The sequence below is a fragment of the Bos indicus x Bos taurus genome, chromosome 1 (assembly GCF_003369695.1).
Source record: "Bos indicus x Bos taurus breed Angus x Brahman F1 hybrid chromosome 1, Bos_hybrid_MaternalHap_v2.0, whole genome shotgun sequence".
In the NCBI taxonomy this organism is placed as follows: domain Eukaryota; kingdom Metazoa; phylum Chordata; class Mammalia; order Artiodactyla; family Bovidae; genus Bos; species Bos indicus x Bos taurus.
The window spans coordinates 140,872,066-140,894,735 of record NC_040076.1 but is presented as its reverse complement, the minus strand read 5'-3'; the positions used below and the strand labels follow the sequence as shown (position 1 = coordinate 140,894,735).

At 46.6% G+C, this 22,670-nt stretch overlaps 1 pseudogene; it reads left to right on the top strand.

The window, feature by feature from the left end:
• The first annotated feature begins 20,565 nt into the window (after positions 1-20,565).
• On the top strand, positions 20,566-21,707 carry LOC113895460 (annotated as a pseudogene).
• Positions 21,708-22,670: the final 963 nt, after the last annotated feature.

Below are 22,670 nucleotides of genomic sequence, written 5' to 3'. Positions count from 1 at the left end.
GACATGACTGAAGCAACTTAGCGCACATGCACACACTGGGAACTAAAATCCCACATGCTGCACAGTGTGGTCAAAAAAAGAAAATGACAGGGAATGATTTAAAAAAAAGTATCATTTGTTGAATTTTGGCATAGGATCAAAGCAGGATAGCCACAGTTATGTAAGAAGGATCTAAGACACTCCACACTGGAACTTCCCTGGTGGTTCAGTGGTTAAAAAATCTGCCTCGCAAAGCAAGGGATATGAGTTCAATCCCTGCTTGGGGAACTAAGATCCCAGTGCTGAGGGGCAATGAAGCCCACATACTCCAACTACTGAGCCTCTGCACCACAACGAAGATCCCACATGAGGCAATGAAGATCCTGCATGCCACAGCTAAGATCCAACACAGCCAAATAAATAAATACAAATAAAGGTACTCCACACTGTTCTGACTACGTATTCATGTGGCCAGAGTTTTGCCAGTCCTTCCACCAAAACGACACCTTAAAACAGACTGAATACAAAAGGCGCCCTGAGGACCCAGCTGTCTTCTGCTGAGGACATTAAAGAGATGTGCAAAAGTTTAAAACAATGGCATTATTTTCACTATTTTGTTTTGGAGAGTAAAGTTATTTTTCACAAAAATATGTTGACATAAAATGACTATAGTGCTGTTATTCTAAAGTGAATTAACAAATATTTAAAAATTTTCTGTTTTAATTACAAATGCATAACCTACAGGCTTCCCTGGTGGCTCACACAGTAAAGAATCTGCCTGCAATGTGGGAGACTCAGGTTCCATCCCTGGGTCAGGAAGATCCCCTGGAGAAGGGAATGGCAACCCACTCCAGTATTCTTGCCTGGAGAATTCCATGCCCAGAGGAGCCTGATGGACTATGGTCCATGGGGTCACATAAAGTCGGACATGACTGAGCGACGGACACAGAGACACAACCTACAGAAACAAAAGCTTTTCTGGGTCCTTGGTCACTTTTAAGTTTACAGAGGGGTTCTGAGATGAAAAAGTTTGAGGACTGCTGTTTCTGGCTGCCTGACTAGAATACTGAGCAGACCCTTTAGAAATGGAAGGACCAGATACTGCAGTCAGACAGACCTGTGTTTCCATCAATGTTCCACACTGTGCTGATGGATGTAGAGTACCTAATTTAATATCCCTGACCCTTGAGGTTTATTTTTAATCTGTGCAATGGGAAGAGTAACATCATTTTCAGAGCTGCTGACATTAAATAAAGTAATGTACCAGCACAGACCATCTGCAGCTAGCAGGCATTTGGACATTTCGTTATTTTTGCATGTTGCGCTTGGTCCTCTAGGGCTTTGAGGCAGCCAAGGCCTCAGTTGAATTAGGATTGAAGTTCAGATTCCTGGCTGCCTGGTCAACTACATGGACAGAAAGGCTCTCCATGTCATGTGACACAGCCCAGGATGGTCATAGGAGGGTAGAAGGGCTGACACTTCAGAGCTCTTCCAACGTTGGAGAGGAAGTGTTCACCTTTCGATTCATCTAAACTGAGGTCACCAGGTCCTGGAATGGCGAGCAGAAGTGCACAGGCCCTCACTGACCACACACAGACCGGGAGACCCTCACGCCATGTCTCTCCCTCTTCGCCCGTCTGCCAGCTGATGGTCCACTATTCTATGCATTCTTCCTGGAATGCAAGATGTGTGAGAAACAAAAGCAAAAACCCAACACCCAAATGCCTTTCCTTGTCGCTAGTTTTCACTCTTCATGAAACTAGTTTTGTTGGCTTTAGTGGCTCAGATTTTAGGAGGAAGAGCATGGAAACTGGATCAGACTGACCCGTATCTCCTGGTGCCGTCCCTCAGTGTGAGCCAGTGTGTGTGGTGGGGGTAATCACAATGCCACCTCAGAGACAGGATGAGAAGATACCTAGGAGGAGGCTGGATGCACAAGAGTTAGTGTCAGTTGCTCACTGGTGTCCAACTCTTTGCAACCCCATAGATTAGCCTGCCAGGCTCCTCTGTCCATGGAATTCTCCAGGCAAGAATACTGGAGTGGGTGGCCATGCCCTCTTCCTGGGGAATCTTTGAACCCAGGGATCAAACCCGGGTGTCCTACATTGCAGGAAAGGCTCCCCATGAAAGGTCGATATTCTCATGGTAATGGGTCATTTTGCCTCTCACTATCATAAGCTATCAAGAGAAAAACCAGCTGAATTTCAGTTTTGATTAAGAAAAATATAAGGGACAACCAAAGAAACACTGTATGACATCTGTCCTAGGATATTCTAAAGAGAAAAAAATGTTTCTTAAAGGTAATCCCTTCAGGAAAGAAAACCAAGAAAACTCAACAGCACATGTATATAATAGTCCAAAAAAATGTAAAGGAAGAAAACGAAAATATTTCTGAAACTCAGTTTGGTGAGTTGGACTGAGCTGCAGCGTGTTGACAGTTCTCGCGCGTGTAGAACCCCCTTCCCTGTACCCAAACTATCCCCCATCAACCCAAGAGCATGCTGCCGGGACCCCACGTGAACCCCACCCCGCCCCTTTTCTTTCCCATCTTCTGGTAAAGATCGCGGCCCTCCGGACCTCCATCCGGCCTGGGGTGCTTCCAGCTCGGAAGCACATGATTATGAACGCTTTTCCTCGGGGAGTGGTTGGAGAACTGAAGATACAGGGGCTCTACAGAAGTCACCCGCGCACAACCCCCTGGCGTCCTGCCCACCCTCCCTGACTCCTGCGGGTCCCCGTGCCACGCGGTGCTCATGACGTCTCTCCGACAGCCCCCACTGGTCCCCCTACTTCCTGCCACCTTTCCTTTCCAGACATCGTCCACTTTTCCACAACCCGGCACGTGCCGAAACCCCAAAGCCACTGATTTGGGGAACAGCTGGGGTTCGAGGGGGCTCTGATCCCCTGGAGCTCGCCCTCCCGCGCCGCAGCTTCTGGAACCTTCTGCTGGGGGCGCTCGGGTGGGGTCTGGGGGGCGGCCATCCCGGAGGTCCTAGGCCACGTGGTGTTCTCGCTCAAGGCCCCCTCGGAGGACAAGCACGGAGTCGGGGGTGCAGTCTCTCACGTGCTGAGAAGAGCCAGGGAGTTGGACCAGCGAAGCGCAGCCCGGATGTGGGGTATCCGTCCCCGGAAACCAGAGGTGCTGGACACCTGAGGGCTTATTCCTGAGACGCCCAGGCAGGCCCCTCCGACCTCTGTTGGCCTGCATGGCGGCCCGCGGTCTCCATAAACCGCGAACCGGCCCTGCGGTCCCGTCCGGTATCCAGCCCCAAGCCGGTCTCCTCTAGGCCAGAACCGGGATCAGACCCCACCCAGATTCCCATCTCCGTTCCGCCCCCATCGCGCCCGGCCCCTGGCCCTTCCTGACCCTGGTTCCCGCCCCTTGTCTTACCACATGGCCGCCTCCGGCCTCTGCGTGTTCTGGACAGTAGGCGCCGCACCCACGCCATCCCCATTCCCGCCAGTCCGCGGACACGTGGCGGAGTCTATGCAGCCTCTCCCGCCGCCGCTGGGGGGCCGCACTCCAATCTGCGCGGGATTTCCCTCCCGGTGAACTCCAGGGGAAGAAAGGTGGTTCTCCACACGACCTGTCCCGCGTCTGTCCCGCAGATGCTGGCGTGGGTGTGGTATTTGGGTCCCTCACCGCCTTTCCTAAGCGCCCCCAACATCTCCCCACGTGTTCCCTGGGCCCGCCGCCGCCTCTCCTGCCTCCTCCCTTTGGGCCCACATCATTCTCCCTACCAGGGAGAGCCCCCGGGGAGGCTCCTAAGGGGGCACCGCTGGTGGCCCAGCCACTACCCTGGGCTTTCCTGGGGTTGTGTTTGCTTAAATTGCCCAAGGAAATGACCCCACTCCAGGCCATGGCCACAGCCAAGTTCTCAAGGCAGAGGAGACTGCATTCAAAAAGGGTAGGCTGTATGTTTCTAGAAAGTTGTCCATTTCTTCTAGGTTGTCAAATTTGTTGGCATACAATTGTTCATAGTATTTTCTTCTAGTTTTTGTATTTCCGTGGTATCAGGTGAGATTATTGTCTCTTCATTTTTTCTTCTGTGTACTTGGTTCACGTTTCTTCTTGGTGAGCCTGGCCGGAGATTTGTCACTTCTGTTTACCTTTTCGAAGAACCAGCCCTTGGTTTTGTTGATTTTTTTCCATTGTTCTTTAATCTCTATTTTATTTATTTACTCACTGATTTTTATTATTTCCTTCCTTCTTCTGACTTTAGGCTTTGTTCTTCTTTTTGGAATTCTTTTAGGTGATAGGTTAGGTCGTTTACTTGAGATTTTTCTTGTTTTTTGATGAAGGCCTGTATCACTGTGAAATTGTGGTTGGTAAGGGATGGACTGGGAGCTTGGGATTAGAATATAGGATGATAACAAATTCCTACTGTACAGCACAGGGAACTATGTTCAATATCCTGATAAACCCAATGGAAAATAATATTTGTTAAAAAAAGTATATATGTGTATAACTGAGTCACTTTGCTATATAGCAGAGGTTAGCAGAACATTGTAAATACTGCAATTTAAAAAAATATCCTGTAATAAATCATAATGGAGAAGTAGGTTTTGAAAGATTATATATGTTTATATCATATACATATATATGTATATATACACACATATATATACATATACATACTAAGTTGCTTCAGTTGTGTCCGACTCTATGTGACCCTTTGGACTGTAGTCCACCAGGCTCCTCTGTCCAGGGGGGTTTCCAGGCAAGAATACTAGAGTGGGCTGCCATTCCTTCCTCCAGGGGATCTTACTGAACCAGGGATTGAACCTATGTCTCTTTACGTGTCCTGTGTTGGCAGGCAGGTTCTCTACCATATGTGCCACCTGAGAAGTCCATAAAAATATGTATATATATATATATATAATTGAATCACTTTGCTGTACAGCAGAAATGAACACAACATTGTAAATCAACTAGACGTGAATAAAAAGTAAATTCAAAAAAAGGGCTGGATGTTGGAAATGTGGAAATGGCCCTGTTCAGGCTTGGTATGCGAGCTCCCTTGGCCAGGCAGCCCCCATTTCATGCTCTGTCCATCAGCATGGCCCTGCCCACTTCCTCAAGTCAAGGTTCAGCTTTCCCACTGAGGCTTTCTGTCCCTTTATAATCATGTATCCTTGGGGGGGGGTGGGGGGGCGGTGGGGGAAGAAGTATGAGGAGCCCTGGTTGAAGTACTTTAGAATTAATCTCCATATCAAAATGTTTCTGTGAAAATGCTCCCCACCTCCCCTTCATTCTCCTGATGCCCCATGCAGGTCTTTTGAGTATTTGCTACAAAGCCAGATGGCTGATGCACCTGCTGGCCTATAGGTTCCTGGTGGGTGAGGACTATGTTTATTCTTTATGTCCCCAGCATCCAGCACCGCTGAGGCACTGAGGAAGCACTCAGAAATAAACTATGTGCTGCATGGATGCCTACGAAAATGCAAAGCGGGTGACAAGTCCAGGTTTCGCTTAGTTCAGCTCCCTATTAGTCAGCTGGGGCATGCAAGCTTTAGTAATTGTGGTGCACAGGTTCAGTAGTTGCAGATTCCAAACTCTAGAGCACAGGCTCAGTAGTTGTGGCACATGGGCTTGGTTGCTGCATGGCATGTGGAGTCTTCCTACACCAGAAATCAAATCCATGTCCCCTACATTGGCAGGCAAATTCTTACTCACTATGCCTCCAGCTGCTGCTGCTGCTAAGTCACTTCAGTCGTGTCCAACTCCAGGGACATCCCTAAATCTTACCTCTTTGAAAGCCTGATCTTCAAGGGCCTCAAACTGGATTCAACCTGGAGTAATAATAAGCTTGTACTTTTGTATTTTCATAAAACAGTGCTTTGGCTACTACCTGTAACTGTAGCTGGAATTCAGGCCACAAGATCAGGAAAAAGAGTCATACCTCCAATTAGCTCAGTCATTGGTGTTGACAGCTAAGGTATTTGAACAACACAGGATTTGGCTGGAGGAGAGGTTTCTTGAGAGAGAAAAAAAACACTAAAATCACTGTTGTAGATTGTTCTTGACGTTATGATGTGGAAAGAAATCAGAATATCTGGTGAAGAATGCAAAGCAAAAACTCCTTGGTCGCATTGCCTAACAACCATCGTGCCAAGGAACCTGGCTCATTCTTTTCTCATAATGGAAACTTTCCTTTTAAAAACCATGATCTAAAGCTGCTTTTCTCTCACAAAGTCTAATAGTGATCAGCAAGTTGCAAGAATAACCAGTAGTTACACGTACACACATACTCCCACGCACACACGTTTTCAAGAGGTGACAAGAAAAAATTTTAAAGCCCGTTTAATAAAAGTGTCTGCCTTCTTTCTAAGGAGAGAAACAAAAGCAGCTTTCACTTTTTCATAGGCTCATTTTCACCTGGTCTTCACCTTCCTCCATTCCCTTCTCCATCTCTTAACAGAGCAGTGAATGAATGAACAGAGGCTCATTTGGACCTGTGACTTCCATGATGTCATTTCACAGCCACAATAATCCTGGGAGGGCAGAATCGTAGGACCCACTTTACAGATGTGACAGTTGAGGATCAGTTGCGGACCCGTGAGTTCTGGTGACTTGTTCATTGTCACCTGGCTGGTGGGACTGGGGCTGCTGGTCATCTATCATGCTGTATTCCAATGCCTATTCACCTTACATGTCTGACTCTTGTGACTCCATACAGTCTATGGAATTCTCCAGGCCAGAATACTGGAGTGGGTAGCCTTTCCCTTCTCCAGGGGATCTTCCCAACCCAGGGATCGAACCCAGGTCTCCCGCATTGCAGGCGGATTCTTTACCAGCTGAGCCACCAGGGAAGCCCTACTTATGGATAGGACTTGTTTATTGTTTTTTAGTTCCAGAGTCATGTCCAATTCTTTTGCAACCCCATGGACTATATCCCGCCAGGCTCCTCTGTCCCTAGGATTCTAAAGGCGAGAATATAGGAGTGGGTTGCTGTTTCTTCTCCAGGTAATCTTCCTGACCCAGGGATCGAACCTGCATCTTCTATATGGGCAGGTTGGTGCTTTTTTGTTGTTGTTTTTACCACTGAGCCACCAGGGAAGCCCAAGACTTATTTATCCAGTTACTAAAACCATACTTGGCACATAGCAAATTTTCAGTACCTTTTGAATAAATGAATGAACAAATGAACTCTGGAAAGCAATGGAATAAAGTAAAGACTATGTTTAATTTGACTTTAAAAATTCTAGGTTCCAGTCTCAGCTCTGCCACATTTCTAATCAGTTCACCTAATTCTTCCAGCCCTTAGTTCCTTCACCTTTAAGATGGCATGGTGATGATGATGATTGTTAACTACCTGCCTCTACAGTTTTCATAAAGATGAGATGGAAACTCCCCTGTAGGGTTCCTGGAGGAGTTTGAAGCCAGCAGTGACAAACACAAATGCTGAATGGGGCTTCTGGGCTGGAGTGGGAAACCACCTGGCTCCCCGCCCCTGCCATGTGCAAAGGGAGGACATTACACTGAACAGACCACAAAAAGCACTTTGTCTTCGGGCTCCCTACCCCCGCAAATCCCCTCCCCACACACTGGCAGCCAGAGTTAGAAAAAAATGTCTGCTGGGAGTTAGGAATCTAAATTAAGTCCCCATGTCCCAGCTCTCTTCCCCAGCCCACTACTTCCACCATTCCGGTCAGCGCTGGTGAGGCTGCTGGCTCTCAGCTGAGGACCCACTTTGGAATCACGAGGCACATCCAAGTGCAGAACCAAGGCCTCACCCCTGAGATGCTGACATCGTCCAGAAGGGAGCCCAGGAGCTGACATTTGTAAAAGAAATCCAGATAGCTTCCATATGTAGACAGAATTAGGTACTACTGAGTTAGTACATAAGGTTTTGGGGGCGTTCTTGTTATTTGGGACCAGATAATCCTTCACTCTGGGGGCTGTCCTGTCCCCAGAAGGATGGTTGGTGGCAGCTCTATTCTCTGTCTACTGTGGCCAGTGGCATCACCCCAGTTGTGAGCACCATAGAACTCTCCCTGGGAGGCAGAACTGTCCCAGGTGAGAAGCACTGGATTTGAGAAGAAAGGATGGCAGGAGAGAGGCTGTCGTGGCGTCGGACCCTCAGTGGGCAACCTAGGACCTGCACCACCAGGGAAGGAGTTTGTTGGAATTGCAGACCCCTGCCAGACCCCGGAGATGCTCTGCAGGGGATGCTTTGAGAGCACCACCAGGCCACCCGTGCTTCTTTCCTCTGGAAGCACTTATTAACAGAGTTAACTCATTTTTTTTTAATTGGAGGATAACTGCTTACAGTGTTGTGTTGGTTCTTGCCGTACAACAACGTGAATCAGATGTATGTATCCATATATCCCCTCCCTCGTGAGCTCCCTCCCCTCCTCATCCCACCCGTCTCGGTCATCACAGAGCACTGAGCTGAGCTCCCTGTGCTCTACAGCAGCTTCCCATTGGCTGCTTTACACACGGTGGTGTGTATATGTCAATGCTACGCACCCAGTTCACCCCCCACCTTCCCCTGCTGTGACCACAGTCCATTCTCTACATCTGCATCTCTGTTTCTGCCCTACAATAGGTTCATCCATGCCATTTTTCTAGATTCCATGTACACATGTGAATATACGATATTTGTTTTTCTGTTTCTGACTTACTTCACTCTAACAGAATTAGTTTATTAAAATAGCAGTTCACTGGGAGTTCCCTAGTGGTCCAGTGATTAGAACTTTGTGCTTTCACTGCCCTAGGCCCAGGTTGAATCCCTGGTTGGGGAACTAAGATCCCACAAGCTGTGTAACTCTGCCAAAAAATACAAACAAAAGAATAAAATAGCAATTCACCATCCGCATCTAGGTGACATTCAATCAGAGCATCAGCGTGGATGGACTTTAAGAATTCACTCCAAGCACCCAGATGAAGCCTCTGGGGGGAGGGGGGCGTGGCCCCTTGTAACATAGCTAGTCAAAGCGTGGCAGGGAGGGGAGGAAAGAGGGTCTACCTGGGGTGTGTCTTGATGGATGGGAGGGGCGGGGTGGGGACAGCTTATGAGAGAAGGAATGCTCATAATCAGGGAGCTGGGTCATAGAGACAGCCTGTTCCTCCCACCCCTTCCTTCTAGACACCTTGCAAATGACAGTCATGCCCAGCTAATGCTTCCTGGTGTGTGAACTAGAGGCTGCCTCCAGTGGGGTAATGGTGAGCAGGGGGATATGAGAGGGACTGAACTGGCTGGGCCAGTGCCACCAGGGCACAGTGTGGCAGGCACTCCCACTTGGTGCTGGTGGGGCACAGCTGTGCCTGCTGAACCTCCGTTCTGCCTCCTAGAAGGACCAGCCTTGGGGCTCTCTCTGGCCTCTCCCATAGTTTGTGCAGGTGAGAGCTGGATGGATGGAGCATGGATCTCTAGGGTAGCCTTGAAGGTGGGGGAGCCACAAAAGGGCAGCCCATGGGGTTTTGTGGAAATGGGCCATGGTGATGGGATGGGAGCCATGATATTTATCTAAACCAGCCCTTCCCCTCCCTGTTGCTCTCCCTTCCCCTACTTTTCCTCTCCTCTGCAGCACTGAGTACTGCCCAGCAGTGTTTTAGACATTTTCGGCAGTATTTTCAGCATTTTTGTGTTAACTGGCTTATCATCTGGAGTGTAAACCTCTCACCACCAGACAACAAGTTCCATGAGGATAGATAGGGTCCCTGACTTGTTCACAGTGGAATCCAAGAGGCCTCGAATAGGGCTAGTCTCAGCTGGCACTCCTTCAATATTTGTTCAATGACTGGACACAACGAATGAGCAAATAGATTGATAAGCCTTGGATTTGTTTTAACGGTAACTGAAGGAAACACCTCTTCCTTCTTCCCCTCCCTGTGATGACTTAATTGACAGTGTATTTACCAGCTTTTAAAAAAGTCTCTTGGGGTTTCCCCAATAAAGCACCAAGAGGAAAACCTCAATGTTGCTGTTCCTGGGTGGAGGGCGAGTTCTGTTGCTTGGGTTCACTTTCTTCTCTTTTAAAGACGTTATTGTTGTTGTTCAGTCACTAAGTCGTGTCCAGCCCTTTTCGACTCCATGGACTGCAGCACACCAGGCTCCCCTGTCCTTCACTATCTCCCAAAATTCACTCAAATTCTTTTCCATTGAGTTGATGATGCCATCCAACCATCTCATCCTCTGTCGTCCTCTTCTCCTGCCTTCAATCTTTCCCAGCATCAGGGTCTTTTCCAATGAGTAGGCTCTTCACATCAGGTGGCCAAAGTATTGGAGCTTCAGCAGCAGTCCTTCCAATGACTATCCAGGGTTGATTTCCTTTAGGATTTACTGGTTTGATCTCTTTAAAATTAGCAAATTCTTAAAATAATAATAATAACGATAATAACATCAGCCAGACAACTGATTTCATCCTCTGCTGAATGGAATGTGAATTTGAATAGCTTCACTGGAAAAGTATTTAAATCCCTGACTCAACAGACCTTCCACTTCATATAACACGGGGATGCTGTCTGCTCCAGCTATCTAATGAGGTGACCAGAAGGAACCAAGGAGATAGTGAAATTGCAGAGAAAAGCATAGAGGTAACAGAATATGTTATTCAAACAATCAAAACATGGACTGGGTACTGTCATGGTTGCCGGGCAGGAATCTGAGATCCTATCCTTACACATTCCTAAGCCGGGACAAATTATTATTCTAGCATGGATTAGAACTGGTTCTTTCTGAAACTGGGAGCCAGGTTGAATCCCTTCCTCCACTATTCATGCATTCCACTCTCAAGGGGGCAGATCTAGCCAGCCCGCAGCAGCTGGCATGGGCCGGTGTGCATTCTGGTTGTTTGAAGTTTGATGTGTGCCAGCTATTACTACACAGCTTGATGATTGTTCCAGGCATGGGAGTGTGACAGGTGTGCCCTGGAAGAGGTAAAGTTAGGTGAAACTGGGGCTGGTCTTGAGTGCTTGCATATGGATTTTTCTCCTGTGGCTGCTGCAAGCCATGGAAGTGTTTAGGTTGGGAGTGGTCCAGCTCATAGGGAAGGTGGGTTCAGGATGGGAGAGGCTGAAGACTAGGAGACGAATAAGGAAACCAGCTCAAGAGCCCAGGTGGCTGGAACCATCCAGGTGAGTGCAGAGGGGTTTGGGCTCTTTAGGAGGTAGGAACAAAAGCAATTTGAATAGGGAATAAGGAAAGGGAGGGCATGGAATGACTTAGGTTTCCTGCCCAGGCTTCTGGTGGTGGGGAGGGGGAAGGGAAGGGTTGGCCTCCACTAAGAGAATAAAATAAGAACAGAGTCAAGTGTGGAACAGGAAGAAAACAATGCACAAGGTTGCTTTTTCAATAGTTGTTCCTCATTATTAAAAGCAACATATGTTTTGAAAACAGAATTTTCAAAAGAATATTGTAATTAACTGTAGTTCTTTCAGAGATAACCTCTCTGACTTTTTGCTCCATTTTTTTCAGTCTTTGGTCTCTCTTTTTTAAATCCTTCTTTAAAAAAATGTCTTTTATTGAAGTATAGTTGATTTAGAATGTGTTAGTTTCTGGTGTACAGAATAGTGATGCAGTCCTACCTATTGGGTTGGTCAAAAAGTTCATTCTGGTTTACCATAAGATGTTTCAGATTCTTTTCCATTATAGGTTAATACAAGATATTGAGTATATCTGTAGGCCCTATACAGATACAGTAGGTCCTATATAGTAGGTCTGGTACACTAGGTCTTTGTTGTTTGTTTATTTTATATGTAGTAGTATGTATCTGTTAATCCCAAACTCCTAACTTACCCCTGCCCCACTTTCCCTTTGGTAACTATCAATTTGTTTTCTATGTCTGTGTGTCTATTTATGTTTTATTTATAAATTCATTTGTATCTTTTTTTAGATTCCACAAACAAGTTGATGTTATATATTTTCTGAATGTGTTTGTGTGTGTGTTTGCATAAGTGTGGATGTGCATTTAAAATTATCGATTTCACTGCATAGGCAGTTTAATTTTTTTCTTAGTAAGATATATTTTTGGTCTCCAAAATCATTGCAGATGGTGACTGCAGCCATGAAATTAAAAGATGCTTGCTCCTTAGAAGAAAAGCTATGATCAACCTAGACAGCATATTAAAAAGCAGAGACATTACTTTGCCAACAAAGGTCTGTCTAGTCAAAGCTATGGTTTTTCCAGTAGTCATGTATGGATGTGAGAGCTGGACTATAAATAAAGCTGAGCGCTGAAGAGTTGATGCTTTTGAACTGTGGTGTTGGAGAAGACTCTTGAGAGTCCCTTGGACTGCAAAGAGATCCAACCGGGCAATCCTGGAGGAAACCAGTCTTGAATATTCATTGGAAGGACTGATGCTGAAGCTAAAACTCCAATACTTTGACCACCTGATGCAAAGAACTGACTCATTGGAAAGACCCTGATGCTGGGAAAGATTGAAGGCAAGAGGAGAAGGGGATAACAGAGGATGAGATGGTTGCATGGCATCACCAACTCAATGGACATGAGTTTGAGCAAGCTCTAGGAGTTGGTGATGGACGGGGAGGCCTGGCATGCTGCAGTCCATGGGGTTGCAAAGAGTTGGACATGACTGAGCTACTGAACCGAACTGAATGACATAATCATTTCCCAACCTTTAAATTATTAAAAGGAAAGCAGACTTCATTTCATTCCATTTCTTAGATACTGTGTTTTTCACAAAGTGAATGTTTGTGGACCTCCTGCATCAAGCAAGTCTATTGACACAACTTTTCTGATAGCGTTTACCTACATCATGTCTATTAGTCACATTTCGATGAATCTTGTAACATTTCAAAGTTTCCACATTATTAATCTATTTGTTATGGAGATATTTGTGATCAGTGATGATGTGATCAGCATCTTTGATGCTGTTTCTGCAACTCATGAAGATTCATATGATAGTAAGCATTTTTAGCAATAAATTATTTTTTAACTATGGAAGGCATGGATATTTTTAAAAGACATAATGCTACGTCACACTTAATAGGCTATAGTATAGTGTAAACATAAACTTGTGTAACTTGCTTTATTGTGATATCCGCTTTATTGTGGTGGTCTAGAGCCACACCTGTAACATCTCTGAGGTCTGCCTGTATATTTTTAATGGTTGCTGAGTATTCCACTTATGAATGTGTGAGAATTACTTTATTTCTTTACTGTTGGACATGTAGGTCTTCCGTTTTTTCCACCTTGTATAGCACAGCAATACATTTGTATTAAATCTTTACCCAAGTTTCAACTAAAGAGTTTAAAAACATTTAAATAAACACACTCAACATTGCTGTAGAAAAGACAAAGAAACAAGCAAACGAAAACCTTAAATGATATAAAAATGTATACAATTACAAAGGAAGATCAGGGATTTCCCTGGTGACCCAGTAATTAGGACTCTCAGTTGCCACTGCACGGGGATGGATTCAATCCCAGCTTGGAACCAAGATCCCACATGCTGCATGGCATGGTCAAAAAATGACAAAAAAGTGAAAAAAGAAAAAAAAATTCTAGAAGACCGGAGTTTCAATATGAACATGGTCATGTAAGACGGCAAACACCCTCTGCTTCTCTGGGAAATCACAGATGAGAAACCAGAAAAATAAGGCAAGTGAACCACACTCCCTGAACCTTACATTTTTAGTGAAAATAGGAGGGAGGGAGAAGCTGCAGGTGGAAAGAGTGTGGAGAAGCTTCCAGAAGCAGCTGAGAGAGGGCAGAGGCCACAGGGAAGGAATGGAATGATAAAGGATGACCAGTGATTTCAGGTTCCAGCAGCACCCAACTCAGAAGACACCAAAAAGAGTTCATTTCCCCGCAGAAGGGGCTCACTGTCAAGTGTGAAAGCCTGTCCTTTTTTGTCAACAAGGGAAAAGTGAAGGAGAGGGACCAGAGCCGGGGGTACTCCTGGGAGAAGCAGCACACACACATTCCACATTTCCAGAAAACAGTCCACGTATTTGGCAGCTGAGAAAGAGGGAACATTAGATTCGTGAGACCTGGAGGTTGGGTGAAACCTACACTTGCTTCCCCATTGGTACCTCCTGCAAATAGCTGGTCTCCAGTTTCATGGTGAGCGAGTGAGCAATTTAAAAACACAACTCAAGCAGAATTTTGAGCAGCTGTTATTAAAAAAGAGAAATTAAAAAAAGAAAGCAACAAAACTTACCATCCAATGAGGAACACTCACCTGAAAAGGGTCTTTGGAAAGCAGGTAGAGAATGGAAGTATGTCTTTCATCACAATTTTTTTTTAAACCAAAACAATTCACTGAAGCAATTCCTTCCATGAAGAAGGCCCATAATGAAGACGTGCAAAGATTAGGGGAAATAACAAACTCATTGGAGGAAATAAAATTCAAGCTGATCAAACTCAAGAAAGGCCTGGGGAAAAAAAAGACGGAGTCACTCAGAGAAGCCCTAGAGAAAACAGACGCTCAAGAAAACCTAACAGGAACACAGTAGACAGAAATGAGGCAAATAAAAAAGAGTCAGGATGGCGGAGTAGGAGGTGGTGGAGTTCATCTCCTGCCCGTCCCTGCCCCCACCCCCCACAGATGCATCGAGAAGACATCTACAAATGGGACAATTCTCACAGAACACCCTCTAAACACTAGCAGAGGACCCAAAAGGACAAGAAAGATTCCCACGTAACCGGGTAAGAAAGAAGAAGGGAAGAGAAAGAGGAGGTGAAGTGGGACAGGACCTGTGTCCCTGTTGGGGGCATGAGGTCAAAGAGAGGAGAAGTTCCCTCGTGTGGAGGAGCCCCCTCACTGGTGGGGTGATGAGTCAGGAAAAGAGAGGAAAGGTTCCCTCATGCAGGGGAGCCCCCTCACCAGTTGGGTGATCAGTCAGGACAGAAGGGGAACATCAGGGGCAGTCAGTGGAGAGTAAAGTAATTGGTCCACGGCAGGCAGGACAGGGTGAGACCCACACAGAGGGGCATGCCATGGCCCTGCACACCCCAGCCTGATGTGTTCACTGCGCACAGGGCCAGGTTGGGGGGGCGGTGCTGGTGCTGGAACATGGGGTTTGGAGAGCAGACCCGGGGAGGGCCCTGCTGTTGGCTGAGAAGAGACAGCCTTGGGGGATGGGAATGAGGCGTTCCACAACCAGGAATGCTTGTGGAGAAAGCGCCGTTGTCAAGTGATGTGCAAGGAGGAGTGGGGGGGGCGGCGCACCACTACAGTCTCTGTCCCCACATCCCAGCCCCTGCCTCCCCAGCCACTAGGGAAGTCCCCCACCAGAGCCTACAATCTCTTGCACCTCCAGCCACAGGCTCCCCCACATGACCTATTAGTACTGGAGCCAGCTCCCTCATGCACGTGGCCGCCAGCCCCCCTGCGTGACCAGCCCCTACTGGGACTCTCATGACCCCAGCTGCTGCTGCCTCCTCCTCCACCCCTGTCCCCACCAGAGCAGATGCTCTCTCAACCCTGACCACCACTGCCTCCATGCCCCCTCCTCTCTGGGGCAGACTCCTGTGCTCCATGGCAGCCTTGGGAAGCAGACCTCTGTGGGTGGTCCACATGCAGAGGTGGGGTTACCCACAGCTGAGCCCCAGGGGCCATGTAACTAAAGAAGAAAAGTTAAAATCTCTTCTCTCAGCTGTGCAAACTGCCACCCCCATGACCAGCTTTATAAACCTAGCACCTATAGAACATCTGCTGGGGAGGAGGGAATGGCCACCCACTCCAGTATTCTTGCCTTAGAAATCCCATGGACAGTGGAGCTTAGTGGGCTGCAGTGCATGGGGTTCCAAAGAGACAGGACTGAGTGACTGAGCACACAGAACATGTGAATGGACAACGAGTAGCTCCCGTAGCCAAGATGGGTCATCTTTAGCAGTTGTAGACGTTATGGGCATGTACACATGGGGTCAGGGCCAGGCCAGAAACTGTGCTGCCCCCATAGTGCCCACAGTGGGTGCAGAGCCATGATACTGCGATCCTGGAATGTGACTTCAGTGAATCTGTGTTGGTGACCTGAGGAAAGCAACTCCTGAGTGTCGCCGGGGCCACTTGCCAGCACAGCCATGATTTAGATGGGGCTGAGAGCTGTGCCAACAACCTTGTAATCAGAGAACTTGCACAGTGGGTAAAAGGTGACATGACAGAGCACTCCCACAGAGTGCTCCAGAGGTGAAAAAAAGAGCTGGCTTAAAACTCAACGTTCAGAAAACTAAGGTCATGGCATCCGGTCCTGTCACTTCATGGCAAATAGATGGAGGAAAAGTGGGAACAGTGGCAGATTTTATTTTCTTGGGCTCTAAAATCACTGTGGACTGTGACTGCAGCTATGAAATTAAAAGACACTTGCTCCTTGGAAGAAAAACTATGAAAAACCCAGACAGTGTATTACAAAGCAGAGACATTGCTTTGCTGACAAAGGTCTGTATAGTCAAAGCTGTGGGTTTTCCTGTAGTCATGTATGGATGTGAGAGTTGGACCATAAAGAAGGCTGAGCCCCAGAGAAATGATACTTTTGAACTGTGGTGCTGGAGAAGGCTCTTGAGAGTCACTTAGACAGTAAGGAGATCCAACCAGTCAATCCTGAAGGAAATATTCATTGGAAGGACTGATACTGAAGCTGAAGCTTCAGTACTTTGGCCACTTGATGTGAAGCGCCGTCTAATTGGAAAAGACCCTCATGCTGGGAAAAATTGAGGGCAGGAGGAGAAGGGGAAGACAAATCATGAGATGGTTGGCATCACCAACTCAAGGGACATGAGTTTGAGCAAACTCAGGGAGATGGTGAAGGACAGGGAAGTCTGGCGTGCTACAGTCCATGGGGTTGCGAAGAGTTGGATACAACTTAGTGACTGAACAACAGCAACAGGAATACCCAGCGGCTTCTTTCCCTATGGGAGTGCTCCAGTCCCACCTGCCACACACCTTAGATCAGAAACACAGCTAAGAAACAGACCTTAGGGCTTCGATTCCAACAACTAGGGAGCAGATCCTGCCTCTGATAAGGTGGTGACACCCACAAAGCAAAGAAAAGGCCCCGTTCAGTATGCAGCGCTCTGGTCACAAGGTCAGTCACACCTCCTATCAAGGGGATAATGGCCAGCACACACTGAGAAAAGAGGTGGCAGACATCTATACTAAAAATAGCCCTCGTGCCAAAAAGCATGAAACCCACACACACTACAAAGGGATGTTCCCATAGAAAGATAGCCCTCCAAGACAGTCTGAGAGTCTGGCATTGAGGGGAAGAGCCCCTAGAGCATGTAGCCTTGAAGGTCAGCAGGGCTTGAGGAAAGAGCCCCACAGAGCTGGGGGAAGCAGAGAACCCACTCTTGGAGGGCGTGCACAGGTCTCACGTGCACTGGAACCCAAAACAAAGCAGTACTTCCATGGGAACCTGGGCTCCAGCTCCCTAAGGACAGTTTCCTGGGGAGGTGAAGGTCAACAATAGCTCACTGTGGGGGCAAGGACGCTGGTAGTGGAAGACACAGGGAATATTGATTGGAATGAGGTTTCTCAAAGGTCCACATTTTGGTACCAAGACCCGGACCCACCTGACAAGCTGCAGGCTCCAGTGCTGATAAGCCTCAGGCCAAACAACCAGCAGAGGCCCATGCATCAGCAGACAGTCTGCACGGAGTCATCCTGAGTTCACTGTGGGCAGGAGAAGAAGGGAACGACAAAGTATATGATGGTTGGATGGCATCACCAACTCAATATATTACTAAAAGAGGTGTGTGGGTCTGGCTGCTCACCTCTCAAAAGCCAAGAAACAGGCCAGACTGATGGAAAGGAAAGTTGGCTTTATTTCAGATGCTGGCACCTGAGGGGAAGGGTGGTGGTCATCTGTCCGAAGGCTGACTCCTCCCTACCCTGACAAACAGGGGATGAGAGCTTTTATAGACAGATTGGGGGAGGGTCTACATGCAGACACAACACAGTCATCTCTAAGTCATCTTCAAATTAGTCATCAGTGCTCTGACCAACACCATCTTGGTTGTTTTAGGTACAGTTAATATTCAGTTCCAGGGTCCATTTGTTCTCATTTCTTTGCAGCCAGTTCTTGGATGTGTGGCAGCTCATGTCCTGGGTACAGTCTTGTCATCATGTAGTTAAATTCTCCACCTGGTGTTTTGGTATCTATAGGACAGCTTACAGGACATGGCTCAGAATATTATCTATGAAAGTGAAAGTCGCATAGTCGTATCCGACTCTTTGCGACCAGATGGGCTATACAGTCCATGGAATTCTCCAGGCCAGAATACTGCAGTGTGTAGCAATTCTTTTCTCCAGAGGATCTTCCCAACCCAGGAATTGAACCCAGGTCTCCCAAAATGTGCGAGGATCCTTTACCAACTAAGCTACCAAGGAAGCCCATCTATAGCTCTTGAGAAAAAATTAAAGGTTTTTGAGTATGCTTAATGACTACACTATTATTATTTAGTCTCCTTTGATTGTTTTCCTTTGTTTCCATATTTCTCAATTCTCTGATTAAAATTAATCTCTGGCTAAAGTTTTCCATAGATGAAAGGCAGGCAGAGGACATGGAGGGAAGGGAAGGACCATAGGGTCCTGCTGTATTTCAAATGGATATGTTCAGTCGCTTCTGTGACCCCTTGGACTGCAGCACACCAGGCTTCCCTGTCCTTCACCATCTCCCTGAACTTGCTCAAACTCATGTGCATTGAGTCAGTGATGCTGTCCAACCATCTCATCCTTTGTCTCCCCCTTCTCCTCCTGCCTTCAATCTTTTGCAATGAGTTGGATCAAAGTATTGGAGCTTCAGCATCAGTCCTTCCAATTAATGTTCAGGGTTGACTTTCTTTAAAATTCATTGGTTTGATCTCCTTGCAGTTCAAGGGCTTCTCAAGAGTCTTCTCTAGTACCACAGCTCAAAAGTATCAATTCTTTGGTGCTCAGTCCTCTTTGTGGTCCAACTCTCACATCCATACATGACTACAAGAAAAACCATAGCTTTGACTGTAAAGAACTTTGTTGGTAAAGTGATATCTCTGCTTTTTAATATGCTCTCTAGCTTTGTTATAGCTTTTCTTCCAAGGAACAAGCATCTTTTAATTTCATGGCTGCAGTCACCATCCACAATGATTTTGGAGCTCAAGAAAATAAAATCTACCACTGTTTCCATTTTCCTCCCATCTATTTGCAATGAAACAAGGGGACTGGAAGCCATGATCTTAGTTTTTCTGAATGTTTAGTTTTAAGGCAGCTTTTTCACTGTTCTCTTTCACTTTCATCAAGAGGCTCTTTAGTTCCTCTTCGCTTTCTGCCATAAGGGTGGTGTCATCTGCATACCTGAGGTTATTGATATTTCTCCTGGCAATCTTGATTCTAGCTTGTGATTCATCCAGCCTGTCATTTCACATGATATAATCTGCATATAGGTTAGATAAGCAGGTAACAATATACAACCTTGATATACTCCTTTCCCAATTTGGAACCAGTCCGCTGTTCCATGTCTGGTTCTAACTATTGCTTCTTGACATGCATACAGGTTTCTCAGGAGGCAGGTAAGATGGTCTGGTATTCCCATCTCTTTAGGAATTTTCCAGTTTGTTATGATCCACAGTCAAAGGCTTTAGCATAATCAATGAAGCAGAAGTAGATTTTTTTTTTTTGTAATTCCCTTGCTTTTTCTATGATCCAACAGATGTTGGCAATTTGATCTCTGGTTCCTCTGCCTTTTCTAAATCCAGCTTGTACACCTGGAAGTTCTCAGTTCATGTACTGTTGAAGTCTACCTTAAGGATTTTGAACATTACCTTGCTAGCATGTGAAACGAGCTCAATTGTACGGTAGTTTGAATTTTCTTTGGCATTGCCTTTCTTTGGGATTGGAATGAAAACTCACCTTTTCCAGTCCTGTGGCCTCTGCTGAGTTTTCCAAATTTGCTGGCATATTGACTGCAGTACTTTCACAGCATAATCTTTTAGGATTTGAAGTTGCTTAACTGGAATTCCATCACCTCCACTAGCTTTGTTCATAGTGATGCTTCCTAAGGCTCAATTGACTTCCCATTCCAGGATGTCTAGCTTTAGGTGAGTGATCATACCATTGTGGTTATCCTGGTCATTAAGACCTTTTTTGTACAGTTCTTCTGTGTATTCTTGACACCTCCTTTGAATATTTTCTGCTTTTGTTAGGTCCATACCATTTCTGCCCTTTATTGTGCTCATCTTTGCATAAAATTTTCCTTTGGTATCTCTAATTTTCTTGAAAAGAGCTACAGTCTTTCCCAGTCTGTTGTTTTCTTCTATTTTTGCATTGTTCACTTAAGAAGGCTTTCTTATGTCTCTTTGCTATTCTTCGGAACTCTGCATTCAAATGGGTATATCTTTCCTTTTCTCTTTTGTGTTTCGCTTCTCTTTTCTCAGCTATTTTACAAATAGCCTCCTCAGACGACCATTGTGCCTTTTTGCATTTCTTTTTCTTGGGGAGGGTTTTGATTGCTTCCTCTTGTACAATGTTAGGAACCTCTGTCCATAGTTCTTCAGGTACTTTATCTATCGGATCTAATCCCTTGAATCTTTTTGTAATTTCCACTGTATGTCCATGAGAGTCTGCGTCTGCCCCACCAGCACAGGTCTCTCGCCTTCGCTGCTCCATCTTCACCACTGGTGGACACAGCAACTGTTCTCCTGTATGATGATATTGCCATGCTTGTGGTCGACAACAGGCTCCGGCATGTGCAAAGTCAGCTTCGTGGGTGACGATGCTCCCCAGGCTGTCTTCCCCTCCATTGTGGGGTGCCCCTGGCACCAGGGCATGATGGTGGGCATGGGCCAGAAGGCCTCCTATGTGGATGATGAAGCCCAGAGCAAGAGAGGCATCCTGACCCTCAAGTACCCCATTGAGCACGGCATCGTCACCAACTGGGATGACATGGAGATCTGGCACCACACCTTCTACAACGAGCTGCGTGTGGCCCCTGAGGAGCACCCTGTGCTGCTGACTGAGGCCCCCCTTAACCCTCAAGGCCAACCGTGAGAAGATAACCCAGATCATGTTCGAGACCTTCAACACCCCCGCCATGTACGTGGCCATCCAGGTTGTGCTGTCCCTGATGCCTCTGGCCACACCACCGGCATCATGATGGACTCCCGTGACGGGGTCACCCACACGGTACCCATCTATGAGGGGTAGGCCCTCCCCCACGCCATCCTGCGTCTGGACCTGGCTGGCTGGGACCTGACATACCTTATGAAGATCCTCACGGAGCATGGCTAGTAGCTAGGAGCATGTAGCTTCACCACTACAGCCGAGCGGGAAATCGTCTGTGACATCAAGGAGAAGCTCTGCTACGTCGCCCTGGACTTCGAGCAGGAAATGGCCACCGTGGCCTTCGGCTCCTTCCGGGAGAAAAGCTACAAGCTGCCGGACGGGCAGGTCATCACCATAAGCAATGAGCGGTTCCGCTACCCTGAGGCTCTCTTCCAGACTTCTTTCCTGGGCATGGAATTCTGTGGCATTCACGAAACTACCTTCAGTTCCATCATGAAGTGTGACATCGACATCCACAAGGACCTCTATGCCAACACTGTGCTGTCTGGCAGGACCACCACGTACCCCGGCATCACGGACAGGATGCAGAAAGAGATCACTGCCTTGGAACCCAGCACGATGAAGGTCAAGATCATCGCGCCCCCTGAGCGCAAGTACTCCATGTGGATTGGCAGCTCCATCCTGGCCTTGCTGTCCAGCTTCCAGCAGATGTAGATCAGCAAGCAGGAGTACCACGAGTCTGGCCCCTCCATCGTCCACCGTAAATGCTTCTAGGCGGACTGTTAGTTGTGTTACATCCTTTTTCTTGACAAAACCTAGCTTGCACAGAAAACGAGATGAGATTGACATTGCTTTATTTGTTTTGTTTCTGTCTTTTTTAATTTTTAATTTTTTTTTGGCGCTTGACTCAGGATTTAAAAACTGGAACGGTGAAGGTGACAGCAGTTGGTTGGATCGAACATCCCCAAAGTTCTACAATGTGGCAGTGGGCTTTGATTGTATTTTTTTTTTTTAATAGTCATTCCAAATATCGTGAGATACATTGTTATAGGAAGTCCTTTGCCTTCCCCAAAGCCACCCCACTTCTCCCTAAAGAGAAGGGGCCATTCCTCGCCCGAGTCCACACAGGGGAGGTGATAGCATCGCTTTTGTGTAAATTATGTACTCCAAAGAAAAATTTATTTTTAATCTTTGCCTTAATACTTGTTCTTTTTGTTTGTTTTATGTTGAATGGTCAGCCATCATGGCCCCCTTTTTTTGTCCCCCAACTTGAGATGTATGAAGGCTTTTGGTCCCCCTGGGAGCAGGTTGAGGTGCGGAGGCAGCCAGGGCTTTCCTGTACACTGACTTGAGACCAGTTCAATAAAGTGCACACTTTAAACACACACACACACACAAATTTTGATTTGGATTTGATTTAGGTCAGACCTGAATGGTCTAGTGGTTTTCCCTACTTTCTTCAACTTAAGTCTGAATTTTACAATAAGGAGTTCATGATTTGAGCCACAGTCAGCTCCCTGTCCTGTTTTTGCTGACTGTATAGAGCCTCTCTATCTTCGGCTACAAAGAATATAATCAGTCTGATTTCAGTATTGACCATCTGGTGATGTCCATGTGTAAAGTCATCTCTTGTGTTGTTGGAAGAGGGTGTTTGCTTTGACCAGTGTGTTTTCTAGGCAAAAGTCTGTTTGATTCTGCTTCATTTAGTCTGCTTTATTTAGTACTCCAAGGCCAAACTTGC